The sequence below is a fragment of the Gnatocerus cornutus genome, chromosome 1, assembly GCF_029298725.1.
Source record: "Gnatocerus cornutus isolate USDA-ARS CGAHR chromosome 1, icGnaCorn1.1, whole genome shotgun sequence".
Taxonomy (NCBI): domain Eukaryota; kingdom Metazoa; phylum Arthropoda; class Insecta; order Coleoptera; family Tenebrionidae; genus Gnatocerus; species Gnatocerus cornutus.
In genome coordinates, this window is record NC_142233.1 from 30,120,021 (window position 1) to 30,137,011 (window position 16,991).

The following is a 16,991-nucleotide window of genomic DNA, read 5'->3' on the forward strand; positions in this document are numbered from 1 at the left end:
GCTCCTCATTGGAAGAAGAAAGCTGCCATATTCGTAATACTGCGTAGGTAGCTCACAAATCGGTTCTCTCACTCACTATCTACCTGATGGTATTATGTTAATTGTGTGAATATGTTCAGATTGCGACATTTACGGTTTTTTCCAGACTTCCGCCAGAGAAGACTTTGATCTCTTTTTATGGGGATGGAACGAAATCGAATGGGATCCTCCGGCAGATTAAGGCTTTACACAATTAAATTTGGAATTTTTTAGCGACAATTCATTTGCGTCGTAATTGTTTCTTTGCGAGCTTGGTTTTATTACATTCCCTTCGCTAACCGTGGACTTGATCTTTGCAGATTTTATGGCCGTTTTCAAGAGGCATTTTAATATACATATACTGAAGTCCAAAAAAATCCCACACTGGTTTTTAAACGCTCTTTACTTTAGAATACTTTTACAATTAGTCTGTAGTCATAAAACGAGTCATTATTGCGATCTCCAAACATTTTTTTATGATTATTAATAGTTCATTAATTTAATTAATGCGTTCTAGAACAGGATAATAGTAATTATATGTCAAGGGAGAAAAGACACGTTTCTGGTCCGAGCGTTTTTTTTTTCTAGGATCGAGGAAAATTAAAAAGCGAGGATCCGTAGAAGGCTTTTTTATCCCGTGGCTTATTAATTGTATTTTGGCTATTTGTAATAGTTGAATAAAAATTTCTAACCTAAAACTAATAAAACACCTTTATTGTTACATTTTTATCAGACTCGAGGTTCTTCAAAATGTTTACATTTCAGGGTTTTCATATTTACTTTTTAAATTGGACTCTGATTTTTTATTTTTATTTTTTATTTAAATTTTCGCAGTTTTTCAAATCATAGTTTATTTAGAAATTTATTTTGCTAGAATTCTGTATAAGTTGTTTGAAATTTATTGGTATTTTCGATAATTTATTAGGTTCTTTAACATGTTTCGGCCTTTCTAAGAATTTTGTTTTTTTTTCTGGTTATATTGGATTTCTACTATAACTTAATACAAGAATATAAAAAAGTAGAACAAAAAAGACAGAAAATTTAAAAGTCAATAATCCAGGAAAGTTGAAAGGTAATTTAAGAAAATTCTACACTCCTAGAAAATACGTAATAATTATTATGTTTATGAACCGTATAGATGAACCAACTTCAAGAAAAATCTAGGAGAATTAAATATTTTTAAGAAAATACAGAAAAGTCTAAGAAGAGTTAGCTTCTAATCTTTAGTTCTCATAGTTCTAATTTTATGGATTGTTGGGTTTTTAGGTTTTAAATTCTTCATTTGCATTTCTAGGCTTCTATAATAGTTAGTTTGGCATATTTTTTATTGAGAATTCAACTCACCATAGATTCGACCAATAAGAGACATTTATTTTTTCAAATAAACCTATCACAGCAAACTTTTTTTGGAAATTTTCACTAGTGAAATTTCCAGTGACAATTCCACGCGAAAATACCACGCGATCTGTCAGTTGCTTGTCAGTTCGTTAAATTCTCATGACGAATATAACTCGAAATTGTGGGAAATTTTTCCTCCAGTACTCGTAGTTTGTTTCTCCAGACAATTGGTCGTCGAAAAAACTACTTGTCTGTCGGAAAAATTTCCGACAATTTCGAGCTCACTCGTTATATTACTTATGAAAATTTTTAGTTTCTTCTAAAATGAAAAAAAAATAAACAAATTGATTCTCGTTGTAGAATTTTGGAATTTGGCAGAGTTAACAATTTATTGTTAATTTATTGAATTTATTTATTGAATTATTCGAAATTTTTAGTTCGTTCGAAAAAAAATAAATCTAAAACATTAGCAGTCAATAAGCGAGTCAAAGGAAGTAATGCCTCCAAATATTTTTGTATTCCTAAAATTAGAGAAAATTAAAAATTGAAGATTTTTTTTTAATTTGTTTCTTGTTCTAAAATTTTGAAATTTGGCCAGATTCAAAACGCGAGTCAAAAGTAGTAATGTCTCCAAATTTTTTTTCAAAGCATTCAGAATGATTACCCGATACTTGGATTTTGCAGTTTCTTCATAGTCTGGGGTTAACAACCATAATGAACCTACTGTCTCTGCTGAGATGTGTCTCATTAGTTTAATTCAAATCGCATGATGACAGTGCTACCAACAACTACAAAAATACAAGGCTAACTAGTCTGCTAACAAACTTTCGATGAAAGAAAAAACTACTCGATTTAAATCCACAACTGCGGCTTCTTCTCATAACTCTTGGGGATTACTAGTTTTGATCATGCTTCTCATGTCTTTAAATCGATGTATCTGCAATCTTACATGATCGAGTAATACAGTTCAGTACCATAACAGTCCAGTTTCAATCAATTTATGGTTTAGTCAAGTTTCTACTTAGATGTGTGCAAATCCTTAATCAAATAAGATTGTTGTAAATTAGATAGATTTCGCATTAATTTAGTTCCAGGAAGACACCGATATATACGCATCGAGATAATCGCTTTTGCGTAATAAACAACAACATTGGCGTGAAAAAGACAGATCTAAAGTGTCAAAGAAGCAGAGCCGTGTGGCAAAGTCCACAGTTATGTTGAAATGAATTGACCTTGACCATTTATTAATTACAAACAGTTTACTGACGCGCCGATTTTTTTCAAGATCGGCTTTTGTTAAGTTAATTAAACTTCCAGTTAAATGTTTTCAGAACTTATTTAAATTAGAAATGGAGACATTTTATTTAGTTAATAACTTCGGATTTCCGCTGAGAATACAATAAACCGTGGAATGTCATGTTGAATTTTAATAAGATTGTGCATTTTATTCATAAATTCCATCAAATTTTAGTGTTACAACAGCTACACGACAATCACAAAGTTTCGAATTAGTACTTTTGGGTCTTCACAGCGAGCGTAAGTAGTTCGTAAACTGTCATAAAAACTACTGTGAAGAGGTTGAACTAAGCTCGGTGTTGCATTTTCGTAATGCCATTAATGAGCGAAATTTATTCCACTAGGGTCACTAGAAATAAACTTGGATTGTTTATGTTTATTGAATATTACGTTTGTTATGTTAGTGTTTGTTGGGTCATTCGCTGAGGATCATAAAGTCCTGCAATGAAATTTAATTTAAAGTTATGTCACGTTAGCAGTAACGGCTCAGATAGTTCTTTGAGAATTTATGCAAATCATGGAAGTCGCTCAGTTCCAAAACCTCCGCTTTTATACCATCGTACGGTATAAGTGCACTCTTTTCATTATCCACTTTGAACTCCATTTGAATAAACTAACCGCGTTCAGCAAACTCAGATGTGTAACCAAAATCAGTGCTTTAAAGTGAATTTAATTAGTGGCGATTTTAGGTCCGGTTCGAATGAATAATGAATGGCTACCCAATAAAACAAACACAGACGGACCCGTGTTAGAACGTGTCGAATGCATTGTGTATCCCACTGTCAATACCTGAATCCGACCCTGTTCAATCAACATATTTTTATTTCATACAAAACGAGGTGGAGCCAAAATCACATCATTCTGTTGTCGAATGAGGAGAAACTGAGTAAATTTACATTCCGATGAGTCAAGTAGTGAGTAATGGTCTTTTCTAGGCACTTCTTTGCGGTTTCTTTAATTTCGATAATTGAAATTGAAAGTAGGGATTAACAAGAGGTATTGTTTGAATTATTTCTCCCGGCGGCGGTTCCAATAGAAATAATACAGTTTACTGGGTAAATATTGACACAACGTTTTGAGCCGTAATAAAATGTAGGATTCAGAGTTCGCTTCTCCGTTTTTTAACAATCTGAGACTTTCAAGTTTACGTCGTGTTGTCGGCAAAATAAATTAAACGTTAATTGGTCCCAAATTAATTTTATGTTCGGTTTTATGACCATTGCTTTTAAATCGTATGTCTTATTCATTAAGAGATTGTTTTGAGACTTGAATTACTGTTGTCTTTGATTGTAATTTGTATGCAAATATTGATGCTCACAGTATCAATAAAAGCCCTGCTTTTGATTTATTAAGGCCGGATTTATTGACTAGTCCAAGAATAGTAAATAAACCAATTAAACTCATTTCCTCGAAATGTTGCTACGATCACGTGTATTGATTTTTGTTTTATTTTCAAAGAGACACAGCGTTGCCAAAGTGTCGGAAATCAGTGATAAATTACCACAAAGCGTGTGACGACTAAACCGATCCATCAGCTTTGTTTTCTCCAAATTAATAGGAAAGTTAAGAGGGGCTACGCAGGTCAGTTGCCTCAAGAAGAGCCTAAATCGATCTTTATGTGCACTACGGTTTCTGTAATGCGCCTAATTACTCTAATTGGACTTTCCAACGATAAATGACCTATAACCACAAATTAATACTCAATTATTACTGACGTCTTTATGAAGGAATAAAGGGTGGGCTTCGCGTTTATTATTTATTAATTAATTCACAATTGATGAGCACGGTAAGAGACGACTGATACATTTTTAATGTTTCATCACTTTTGTAGTGTGGAGGGGTAGAAAATCAATGTTATTTTCACGCGATATTTTAATTTTAATGGAAACCTTGTAGAGTAACTTTTATCATTTAAATAGTTGGACTTTATTGGAAGCTATAAACATAAAATTTAGCAATTAAAAGCCTGTGTTTTATTGGATTGCATGTAGTGGACTACTTTTACTGGAGTTCTTGCAGCCAGTCGTAGATAATTTAAATTTTTTAAATCGTTTTAAAAACCGCTGCTATTGATGCAATTGTACGAAACTTCCAAATGGGAGAACATTACACCGTAAATTTCTAAATTTAATATCAATTGGAACATCGACCCACGTCTACGATAAATTACTGAGCATATAAACCACACATTACATGCCTCAGGTATCGATTACCTTTCTGAGATCATCAATTGAGTCTGATCGGTTATAATTTTTTTAGTAGCAGTTCTCTATCTTTTCACCTTTTACCTGATATAAATAAAATCATAGTACGTGTGCATGATGGCAACGGTGTATAAATAGTATTTTATCTATGATAGGTACTCGTAATCTAATTTTATTTAGATACCTTTTCATTTAATTTTTTCGTGGTGGTTGTGCGATCCTTGTCTTTGGAAATATGCGTAAGTCATAAAAGTCTAAGGGTGGTGGTCCGAGGGGTGACTTAATGTTACAAGGGTTGATAGAAAATTGATTTGCACCCTTATTGTACAAATTAGCTTTACAATTGGAGAGAAAGTAACAAGATAAAAAACAGGTTGTTTTGCTCAGATGACAAATTCTACGAGTCTAGATTGTGTGAAAGTTCTCTCATTTTCCAGTCTATCGATATTTTGAAACTTTAGTTTTAAAATATGTTGCAGATTTTCAAGCTTTCAATTTTTAGATTGTCTAATTCTGAACATTTTAGTTTTCGAGTTCTGAAAGAGATTTTCACAAAGTTTTAGATTTGAAACTTGAAACTATCAAAAGCAAATTTTATAATAAAAACTTTTATTGACCTTCTTGGAGCTTGAAATTAAAAATTTGTTATTTTAAGGCTTATCAATTTTTATCGTTTATTTTAGAACAATCAATTTCTTAAAATATAAATTCAAACCAAAAAAGATAAATGCTTATTAGTTGCTTATATTCTAGATTTGTGGTCTTTGATTTTGAAATTCTGAATCTTTAGGATTCATTTTGGACTATGAATTTATATCATGAAAATTCTAGATCGTCAATTTTGAAAGTTCTTGGATCCTAATGCTCAGATTTTTGGGCTTCAATCTAAAAGTTTATCTATAATTCTCTTATAGATTTTAGGTTCTCAAATCTTGAGATGTGTTTAGGCCGAACATTTTATGATTTTAGATTAGAAATTCTCAAGGCAAACTTCTCAAAATCTTAACTTTAAAACCCTTCAGTTTTAAGAAATTTCGATCTCTTTGATCTCAAATCATCAGAAACACAAATGTCTTGTTTCTAATTTATAACAAAAATTAGTTTTCAAAAAATTCCCCAGAGAAAAAATTTAAATCCAGAGACTATTAACCGCTTTTTACTCGAATTTAAGTAAAAAAAAACTCTGAATCGAAAACGCAAGGAATTAGCACAATGCAATAGATATCAAGGAAAAATAAATACTCCGTGTTGCAACGAGGTTCTTGAAGTCCACAGGAAATCAATATTCATGAAATTAAGACAGCTCCAAGTTAAGTACCAGGTCAAGGCAAAAAAATCATATAAATGTCTTCACTTATTAAATTCAATAAAAGAATCAGAAAGAAGGCCGACTGGGAAACAAAAAACACTTCCTGTAAATTAAAAATAGAAGGGGTTTGATCGATTGAAACCCATCGTGAGAAACCGCCCACGCCCGTGCAAATAATTACAATGTAGAGACTTATTGTTGCTTAATGCTTATTGAACTTACATAATCATCGGAATAATCCACCCAGGACTGCTTCAGACGTTTTAAAAATAGTAAATACGTGAAGAGTAAGTAGTAACAAAAATGGCTCATTGTCAATTCCAGGCATTTTCTCAAAGTGATGATACAATTTTCTTCAAACTTAATTAAATATTAAAAAAGTGTAGACACCCCAATATTACGCCAAAGTTATCCAATTTTCAACAGATGAATTTTTGCTCCATTTTTTAGCATTACACGACCCATAAATTATACAAATTGTTGGTTGTTTGTCTTGAAACGCGCTCCGCCTTATTTTTAACCGCCCATACTGTATGAACATTCCAATTAAGTAATTGATTGCATAGTGAAAGCGGTGTACTAGTTGAAGACACCGTATCAAATCGAATTTATAAAATTGTACTATTTTTAGTTAGCAAGTGCTATTTTTAGTAGCACTTATCGAAATCTACGTGATTGGAACGTGCGATAATAATACGGATTTGTCGTCAGCTGGTTTATTTTATTGGAAAATTAAATAGTTCTCACGTTGACACGGAAGAAAAGAAATTGCTCGCTTTCACCGTGGGATCAGAGTTGTGAACAGGCTGTGTTCCTCAAGGATCGATGTTAGGCTCCTTATTATTAATCCTTGATAGCTCATTTGTTAGGCGTCTTGAACATTAATAAAATTGCAAGTAATGGATCTGATGATGCAGTACTTCAAGCTGATTTTGATTAACCATGTTTATGGTGCGTAACAAATGGAACGAAAGCTCAATATGTGTAAGTACATGGTAATAAACTTCAGTAGAAAGCCCATTTCAAGATTCAACAGTTATTATTTTATTATGAATGTTAATTGAAATGGAAGGTGTTGGCAAAGGCGGTACTGCAAAGATTCTTGGGAAAAAGCACACCCTCTGTGATTTACAATTCGCGCATTACTTTCACCAATGCTCCACTTTTTTCACATCGTTTTATAAAACCCCAACACTTTACGAGTTCCGAACAACTTTTCAGCAGTGTAACCGCCCCATATTTCCTCATTATCTCCCCATTTCTTTCATTCCATTTTAATTTTTCACATCCCTTCTCGAAGGACAATATCAGATTTGCCCGCACCCTCATGCACTTATTTGTCGCAATTGGGTCAGGTATGATTTAAAGGGTGCAACATGACGTAATGTTCGCCCCTTTGAGTACTAGTTCCTCCCTCGTATTATTATGCGTAACTTCATTGTTTGTCGTTGCCATTAAAAGCGCGATTAAAACGATGATGCCGAGTAGAATTGGATAGGGTAGAGAGCCATATAGATGGAAAATCAATAGGACGAGTGAGGTACGGCAAGTTTAGAAGTGAGTCGAGTCCGGGGGGTTGCCACCACCACCCTCTCTTGCAGTTATATGACGTCCGTTCTTCCTACACCCCTTGGTGGAATTGTAACGACGCCGAACGCCTGATGCTTACTAATATGCAATGCGGCAGCAGCTATGACAAATGTATATAAAAGCGCCCCTGGAAATAAAAATATACACAGAAAGAAAGAACCGGAGTTCGCCATTCCGCGATCAATACGTCGTGTGTTTCGTATGTTTACGACTCGGATTCTTCACTTATTTGTCTCTTGGAAAATGATCGTCAGAAGAGGGGAGCATTGAGTCATAACATTACACTGGCGAGTGGAAAACTGAAAATGTTTCCAGTTTTCGTGGGAGTTTTGAATCATTCATTTGGCTTTAGCACTTGGGTAGGGGAAGAATATTAAAAGTAGCGGATACTTTTTGTCGGACGCAAGTTATAAATTTATGGACTCGAATTTGTCGTTAGGAAGTTAATAAACTTTACCGCCGAGACATAAATCATCATGAAATTCTCGGTTCTAGACAGGTACACTCCAAAGTTGGTATAGACAAATGTTACCTTCTTTATAAGACACACTACAGAGAACCGATTGAATCATTTAGCTCACTTCCGATCAACTCAAATCCAATTTTCGTTACTATCCAAACGAAGAGGAACTCTTGGGGGAAACGATACCTTCCACACGACGAGTCATGCTAAAATTAACCGTAATGATGTGTGGCTGCTGTATTTCATTTAAAATTTCTAGAATTCGCTCGTTAGAGCGACCAAGACAATAAGTTACCAGAAGACGTTCAAAAACTTGTACGCGGAAATGTACTTCTTTTAAAGACGAGGAGGATCTGCAAGTAATTTACATACGGTAACGACATGGGCTCGAAGACTTAATGTAGTGTTTATCATTTAAAGCGTGCATAATAAAAATTAAAGAAGATGGACTGGAAACTTGAGTGAGTTGCCACCGAAAAATTGAAAAATCTGCTTCTGTCAGGTTTATATTTCACTGCGGGGGGAGCTCAAGAAAAATAATACCGCACAGGTTTAATAAAACAGTTAGGCAAGGTCTTCTATCTTTTCGAATAATTGCTCCATTTGAATTTAAAAATAGGAGATTGGACGTTGACCGCTTAATTTTGCTTGTGCAGCAAAATTGATGGCCAACTGATGCAAATTGAATCTAAAATATCCGAGTGGTCTTTAATATTCTAAGAATTAGTCTTGAAACACTTTTTTGTGAAATTAGGGGCATAAAATCAATGAAAGACCTGTTCAAATATTTCGTGTAAAAACTTCCATCGAAAGCCATACTAATATAAACAAAGACGAGGAACCGGTTCACATTTTCCCGACCTTCTTACCTTAATTACCATTTCATCTAATTTCCATTTTTTTTTGCATAACATTACAAAATAACCGCCTCTTCCATTACGCAATAGTTCCAATCAAATTAAATTCAAATAACCAATCATCAATAGTCAAATTGCTTGTTACGTATTCTAACCCTTGTTTTATTGTCTCAACGATATAATAAAACCCTGCAATGCCTTAAACCTCGACTACAATAAAACCATAATGACGACGTTGAGGGCGTTCATCTCCAGCAGTAGAAAACAGTTGCTTTGCCAAACGGACATTGTAAATTAAAAGACAAGACCCTCATCCACATAATCCGGCAAACCTACTGTTTTACATAACACAAACGTTCCTAGGGCGAGTGAAGGGTGCTCGGAGTTACGCATAATAAAGGGTGGCAGCAACTCAGTCACCAGGGAAACACATTGTGTATTACTTCCGGCATGTAATTGGACGCTTTTTGTTGCACACCCCCGAAATTAATCATAAAACGATTTTTATGGTTTTTGGTAATTTCGTAACGATTGTTTTGGTCGTTTGTTTGTATTGCGTGTTGAACGAAAAGAGCCTATGACAGTGCTAAATAAGAATGTCCGTTTTATGTCTCCATAAAAAACAAATCACTTATTTATGAAGGTTTAATTGTCACCGAGTTGCCTAAACGAGCACTGTATTGTTTTTTTCAGTATTAGCTTGAGAATATGTCACCGAACTGTGAAATTAAATTTCTCTCCTACAAGTAGATAAAGAAAAGCGTATTTTGGGTTGCCTATATTTATTAGGGATTAAAGAAAAGTGTCTTCTCTCCCATGGTATAATTACTTACTATTATTCGATATTTACAATCACAAGATAAATTAATTACTCGCGGTGTACATGCACGTAAGATTTGGGCGGAAACCGCACAATTTTTGTACGGCAGGAAACTGTTTAATTAATCCAAATGTAGTTCAACAACCTTCGGATTCGTTACAAATGTGAAATGTGAGAAGGTACGAAATTTAACGAACCTTTCTTGCATTTAAAAAGCGTTGGAGAGGTAATTGCAGTTATTCATGTGCTGTGCTTTACGTCGCGGAAACGGAGAATTTCATTCATAACAGTGGAAAACGAATCATTGAAAGGTTATTTTTTTAATATTTTTGGTAACACTGATTTATGGCGTATTTTGGCAGTGTGGAAGCGTTACAAATCTATTTTTCAGTGCTGATTGAAACTAAGCTCCAAGAATTTAGTCTAGAGGGAAAATATTATATCTCTGAAATTTTAAGCTTCTGGAATCTGGAGGAAGAGCATCTGAAAACGGGGAATCTAAAACATGGCAAAATTTCAAGAAAACCTTGGATTTGACATGTTTAATTTCAAAATCTGACTATAAGAATGGAGTTACTTTTTGATTCATTCACTAAATTATAGCAATTTGTAACGTTTCACCACATTAAAATTGATTGAAATCTTGCAAGGTTTTTTGCAATTTTTATTCCTGTCCCATTCCCGTGGGACACTAACCTGCGACAATATTTTGCTTGTGCGTGCATAACGTATAATTATCCTCTTTGATTTACAACTAACAACTCAGTCAATTTATGATAGTTATACAATAATTAGACAGTTTCTGCGCAATTATTGTTGGAAATTTCAACAATTTATTGTATGTCAAGCGGAAATTTATTAATGTGTCTATAAAAAGGTTGTGATAAATCGAATCTAGTTCATAACTCTACATACTCCAAAGTGCAGCCACTTTTTCTCAAACAGTTGTTCGAGTTATTTTATAAATGGTTATAAGCTCCACAAAATTAAATAACCACATGTGCCACAGCGGAGCAAATCCAAACCAGAAAAATTGCATCATTATTACTTGAAAGGAGGAGTAGAACGTCATAAGCGACGTCGTAAAATGTTAGCAGTTATTTACACATTTCAGAATGTCTTAAGCTACCACCAAGGGTTTTATTTCAGTGTTCTTGATAATGCTGCTAATTTCTGTTGTATTTTCTTCGTATTACGATTTCTATCGCTGGGAATGTCAGTTACGCCTTCCTGGGGTCGATACAGGTCAAGATAAACACTTCTTTAATTGAATGCAGTCTTGACCATTACGTTGTGGATGTTTGTATCGTCCTGCAATTACGTAATGAAAAGTTAAATTTTTAATGTTGTTTGTTGCCTTAAGATGCAGAGAAAATTGACGTGGAATAAATAGAGTTAGAGTCCATTAAAATACTTTCATTTCATTTGAGTGCCTTATGCGTATTTATAGTCGTTTATGGCGAAGCTAATAGGAAATTTCTTGTTACATTTGGATATTTTTACCATTTCGTTATAATCTAATCCCCTTTTGGACGTGTTCTTTTCAGTAACCCTTCGGAAACATTGCGGATAAAATGTTCAATTCTAATTTCCTGTCTTCATTTATTATTCTCTGTTCCAGTGTCTGTCTGTCATGATGCTAATTGAATAAATTTGCATTGGAAACTGTGCAAAGCTTGCATTAAATTTTGCTCTTTAATTCAATTTAAGAAATAAATAAGAAGACACTTGTTGTCTCGCAGAATTCTCCTCGGGAATTGCAAAATTGTCTCGCAACTAGCAGTAAGAAGTATTCTTTGAATGTAAAGTAAATAACATTGAATAGAACGACACAGCACATTTTGAAGACTGGTAATTGCTCCAACGCAATGTTTGTTGAAAAATAAAAGTAATGAATAACAAACAATAAGAGAATTAAAAAATAACAACCTTCATTGTCTTGTTATTTCCTATCTGTTCAATTACACGTCGAGATTGAAGTCACTCTTTTATGTTATTAAATTCGTTTTTGGATACAGTAAGATCTCATCGCTTCAAAACCGTGGACCCGTCTCTTTTCATCCGATAAATTGAGGAGTGACGGCAGTCAGAGTGAATTTTAACAACGATTAACGTACAGTCTTCGAAAATGCACCGGTATACACGAAAGTAAACCGGTCGATTCAGGTAAATGATGGCCGGCTGTTTCATGCTTTGTTTTATTATTATTTTCGAACGTTGTTCGAGTCAGTTTTTGCCGCTTCACCTCCTCTTCACATCGAACACATGTGGGAATTATTGTGATTTTAAATTACACTTTTTTTCAGACATGAACGAAAGGCTGCTAGTCCTCTCATAGTCCTAATTAGGTGAGTTTTTGTTTCTTTATAAGTTTGGTAGTTGCTTCTCTTACAAAATCTTTGGATAAGAAGTATCAGTGTGCTCGATCTTGCGATCGTTTTGTTGTTATTATAGTTATATATAAATGCTGTTGCGATTGTAAAGTGAACCAGAAATAGACTAGATTTGTCAGAAGTCGAAGGGTTAAACGACTATTTGCACATTTATTGAAGGTTTAATTGTTAAGTATTTAAAATTTTTATAATTACAAATAACAAAACGTTTCAAAGTCCAATTAATACTTTTTAAATTAATTAATTGTTGCTAAATATTTTAACAATTATATTGCGAGTTGTCTGGAATCTTGAAGTTGTCCGTTAAATGTAAATTGACTTGTTTGTCTCCTTTTTCTGCTAAAGACCACAATGCCGCATTTTCGTTTCTTGAATATTATTCCAGTTTCGCTGTTATTTTTGTAATTGCTTTGGATTTTTCAAATTCTTTTCACTTACAATTGGTACTAAAATTAAAATTCTTCGCTTTTTTTCTCAACTATTATCCATGCAACCTGATTTTGAGGCTTTTTTGTATCGATTCAAATTATAAAAATAAAATAGCTCTTCCAAATGTCAATTTTTCTTGGATTTTGAAATTTCTGCTATTTGAAATTTTTTTTATAAGATTTCAGTTCAGACAAGGTTCATTTTTCACTGAGAACATGTGAATCCAAAACTCTCAAATTACGAGAATCGGGCTAAAATGTTCAGTTTATTACAATAATATTAACCTTAAAACCTGAAAATTTTAGCAAATTCAGAATTTTTCAATCTGAAATGTACAAACCCGAAAAGCTGAAAAAAATGAGTCGTACCAAAAACTTGAAAACTTGAAAATCACGAAAAGCTGACGCGAAAACCTGAAAGTTGTTAAAATCAAAACGTGCAAAAATTACCGGAAAAACTTGAGGACTATTAAACAAAAATTGATTGTAAGTATGTTATCGGTTAAGTGCATTAAACTAATATTTTTGATGGCAATAACGTTTGTTATTATTTGTAAATAATATTTAAAAAATTATCAAGTTCTACTACCCGGTAAAATTGTTATGACGCCATAAGTCCAGGCCAATCAGCTCGTTCAAACGATTTAGTTATTTAAGAACATGTGAATTTAAAACTCTGGCATTCTGAGAAACCTTTTGAAATTGTGAGAATCAGGCCAAAAATTTGAGAATCTCGCAGCACGAAAATCTGACTCCAAAACCTGAAAGTTTGAAAAAGTTAAGATGTGCGAAAATTACCTGAAAAACGCTGAAAACTTGAGAACATCCGAGAAAATCTAAAACTGACAATCTGGAAACTAAAAATTGAGTTTTGAAAGTCTAAATCTGGAAACTTAACTTAAGAAAAAATTATTTTAAAATTTTGAAATCGGAGAATTTTAGAATCTATAAACCTTTGTAAAGTTTCCACAAACCTGGGAGATCTATAGATCTGAGAAAGTAAATGAAACAATGGGCAATTATTGAATACTCCAACAGAACATTTCGTATTAAATAAAAGAGCATTGTAAAAGTTTAATGCCGGGTAAAATGACATGTATCCGTTAAATTAACAATCTGTAAATATTTTAATATCCATTTCATTACGAAAATGGATAGTAATTGAGGCAATTAACTTTTTTGAAGAAGAACCTTAATAAAGCCAAACAAAGCTCGAAGGAAACAGCTGAAGTTTTGTGTTTTTAACATGCAACAGTTGGCTCTATACCCAACATATTTTTCACATTTTTTTAAATACACACTGCCAGAGAAAAACACCAGTTTAAAAGCATCGCTTGTAAAGTATTGAATTTTTTTTCTTAAATATTACTGCCAATGGTGAAGGTCAAAAATACAGAAAATGATTCTAAACTAACCCAATAATAGCAGCAAAAAGCACCCCAGAAAGCGTTAAAAGTGTACAATGAATTTCCAATACCGGCATAAAAGCTGCTGCGGCTGAAAATAGAACAAAGTTAAACATTTTTAAATTTAATGAACTACTTCGGTGCACTTTTCATGACAGGTTCGATGAACTTCTACTTTTTTACCAATTGCTGAAAATAAAATATTGTACCGCTACGTTCTACAATTGACAAGAAAATCAATAATAATAATTAAATGGGAGTGCATCATAATTTCACGACAATTTTGTTCTTCCTTGCTCCATAAAATCTCTTCCCGTTTCTTGTTTTCTCCCCACATTACCCAATACGAGTTTTGGAATGCATCACCGGTACTAATCAAAAGTTGCGAGAGTAAACAGCTGTCTCGTGGACTATTTTCCCCCTCATACACACCGCACATGTAAAAGACGTTTTTTCAGTTTCTTCGGAACTTATTTACGATTCTATTCCTGCATAAGCAATTGCCTGCCACAGTGGGAGTTCGTTAGTTCGTTGCAGAAGATCGATGGCAGTTTCGTTTATGTAACACGTTAATAGGTGTAGATACATTATTCAAACATTGGTTTTCCATGTTTTTATTGTGACTGTGTATGGCTTTCAAATTGAAAATGTTAAGAGAAAGTTGGGATTCGCGAGCCAATTTACTTGATCAGAAAACGACAGCATTGTGCGTTTACGTGTGGACTATAAATTGATGAATAACAAGGATGACTTCAGTGTTATTTGTGGTATCTGTGATGTATAGGTACGTTTGACAATGTTCCAGAAATTTTAGCGCTGACTGTACAAATTGATGTGATTCTGGAATGTTTCTTGACAGATAAACGTGGGATATTAGATTTCGGGTACTTAATAAGAGTGGCAGAAGAAAAGGAACGTGGTTGAGACATGACAGTAGCTAGAGTTTCGTTTGATTTATAAAATCAAGTTTTAAGACCAAAAAAATATAAACAAATCAGAATGATTCACGCAGGGCCGCAAACTTTATTTAGACTCTCTATTTGGCTCATGTTCATAATTTAACTAAACGAACAACTTAGTTTTGATCCATAAAGTTGGTAAATAATGTCATGTGAAGGGATCGAACTATTTTATTTATTTTATTTTTGTTTCGATTTATCCATGGGTTTCAAAGCGGAATTTCAAAAATTTAGAGATGGTTGTTTACGAAAATTCCACACATCTGTTAAATTAACACTGAAGTTGGAAGTTATTGAACCTTCTTCTAGCGGTTAACACATGGACACAGTTTGGTGCGTAACCTACGCACTTTTGCGATAATTTTGCCGATATCCTGCTGACAGTGAATACAAAATGTCATTAATTTAGCTCTGCTAGAATTTTAAACAATTCCGTAATTTTGTTTTCTAAAATCCTTTCAGTTTTAATTAAAATTTGTGAACACTTTACTCATCAAATTCTGGTAAACTAGACCTTCGAAAAGGACCTGAAAGCCTAAATTTTCAGAGACGAATTTAACTGTCTAATTTGATAAAGGCCATCATAAAACACCTTTTCCCTCCTTTTTTATAGCCTTTAGAGCGATTTTATCCTTCATTTTTGCATATCACAGTAATTTTAAATTACCTTGAACGTGAAATGCTTAGCCTGAAAACTCAACATCTACAGGTGGTCAATTAAGTAGAAGTTATCTTGTGTTTGTTTTCACAAACGCGTATAATTTTAATAATTTAATTTTTATTTACAATTCAAATCAAATGATCTTTCAGTTGATCCTAGATTGGATAAAACGCACAAAACTACGTACATTGTGGCCGTTGTGCCGATTTCTAAAAAAGGGAATGTTTCTGTTAACGGCATTAGCATATTGCGATGTTAATAAAACTGCATGCATTGTAGACAAAAGTGGCATCTTTTGCCTCCGAATGACCCCTTCCTGTGGCTGCATTTTTGGCATTGCGTGACACAAGCCAGACAAAAAACTAAAACGGAGACCATATGTTCGACATCTTATTTACCAGAGAAACGTGAACATATCGCGCTACCTCCTCTCCGATATCTCGTTCCTTCTAATTTTACACGCTGTTATAATCGCTTTGTTTCATTTCCCGTTTGGTACACCCGTCTTGATAGCTTCTCCCATATCCAAGAGATGAAATTGAAATTTCTCAAGTCACCTAAAGAGCGTTCACCTCGTTGAAGCGATAATACATTGAACGTTATGTTCGACCTACAACAAACACTACTAAACTTTACAACCCAATGAAGTCGTTAACACCAACAAATCCTTTTTTCCGCGTCTAAATTAAAGAGATTGTGCGAATTGCCGCCCACACTATCGAGGGGAGAACTAATCTAGAACGAAGGTCAGGGTCGCTATCATTCCACCAGGTCAAGTTCGCCCTCCCAGTTTTCCCCTGACCTTCATTTACATTATTACGGTGAACTAGTTGCGAAAAAATGTGGGATTTGGCGTTGGGTCGGGATTGTTGTTTCAACTACTCACATGCGCTTCATTAAAGAGTATTATTTGCGTTTCGGACGATGGTTTTCGAGTGGTGAGTTTGAAAAAGTGATTGTTGTTGTTTAGACGAGCGTATTTGCTTTTGCGGTTTTGTAATGGGCCACTTCACAGTGGAGATGACTTTGTAGGTAATTGTGCGAACGGACAATGACACTAACTCCTCGGCGAAAAATTACAAACATAGTTATAACATAATTAAGATTCGCATTCTATGCAAAGCGGTTTTTTATTCTAATTACCAGCACGAAAGCACAAAAAATAAATAAATTATTATGGAACGCGGCAGGATGTAAAAACCATCGCTATTTGCAATAAAAAATAGTTACCTATCTCCCAGCCCGTGTT

At 33.9% G+C, this 16,991-nt stretch overlaps 1 protein-coding gene across 13 annotated transcripts in view; it reads left to right on the forward strand.

The window, feature by feature from the left end:
* The window catches only part of tou (bromodomain adjacent to zinc finger domain 2B toutatis), a 35,919-nt gene that overhangs the window by 5,565 nt on the left and 13,363 nt on the right, over nucleotides 1-16,991 (forward strand). For all 13 annotated transcript variants that reach the window (XM_088043654.1, XM_088043684.1, XM_088043678.1 and 10 more), the window contains exon 2: nucleotides 12,202-12,243. The gene's annotated coding sequence lies outside the window, so the exon portion shown is untranslated. The remainder of the gene's footprint in view (nucleotides 1-12,201; nucleotides 12,244-16,991) is intronic.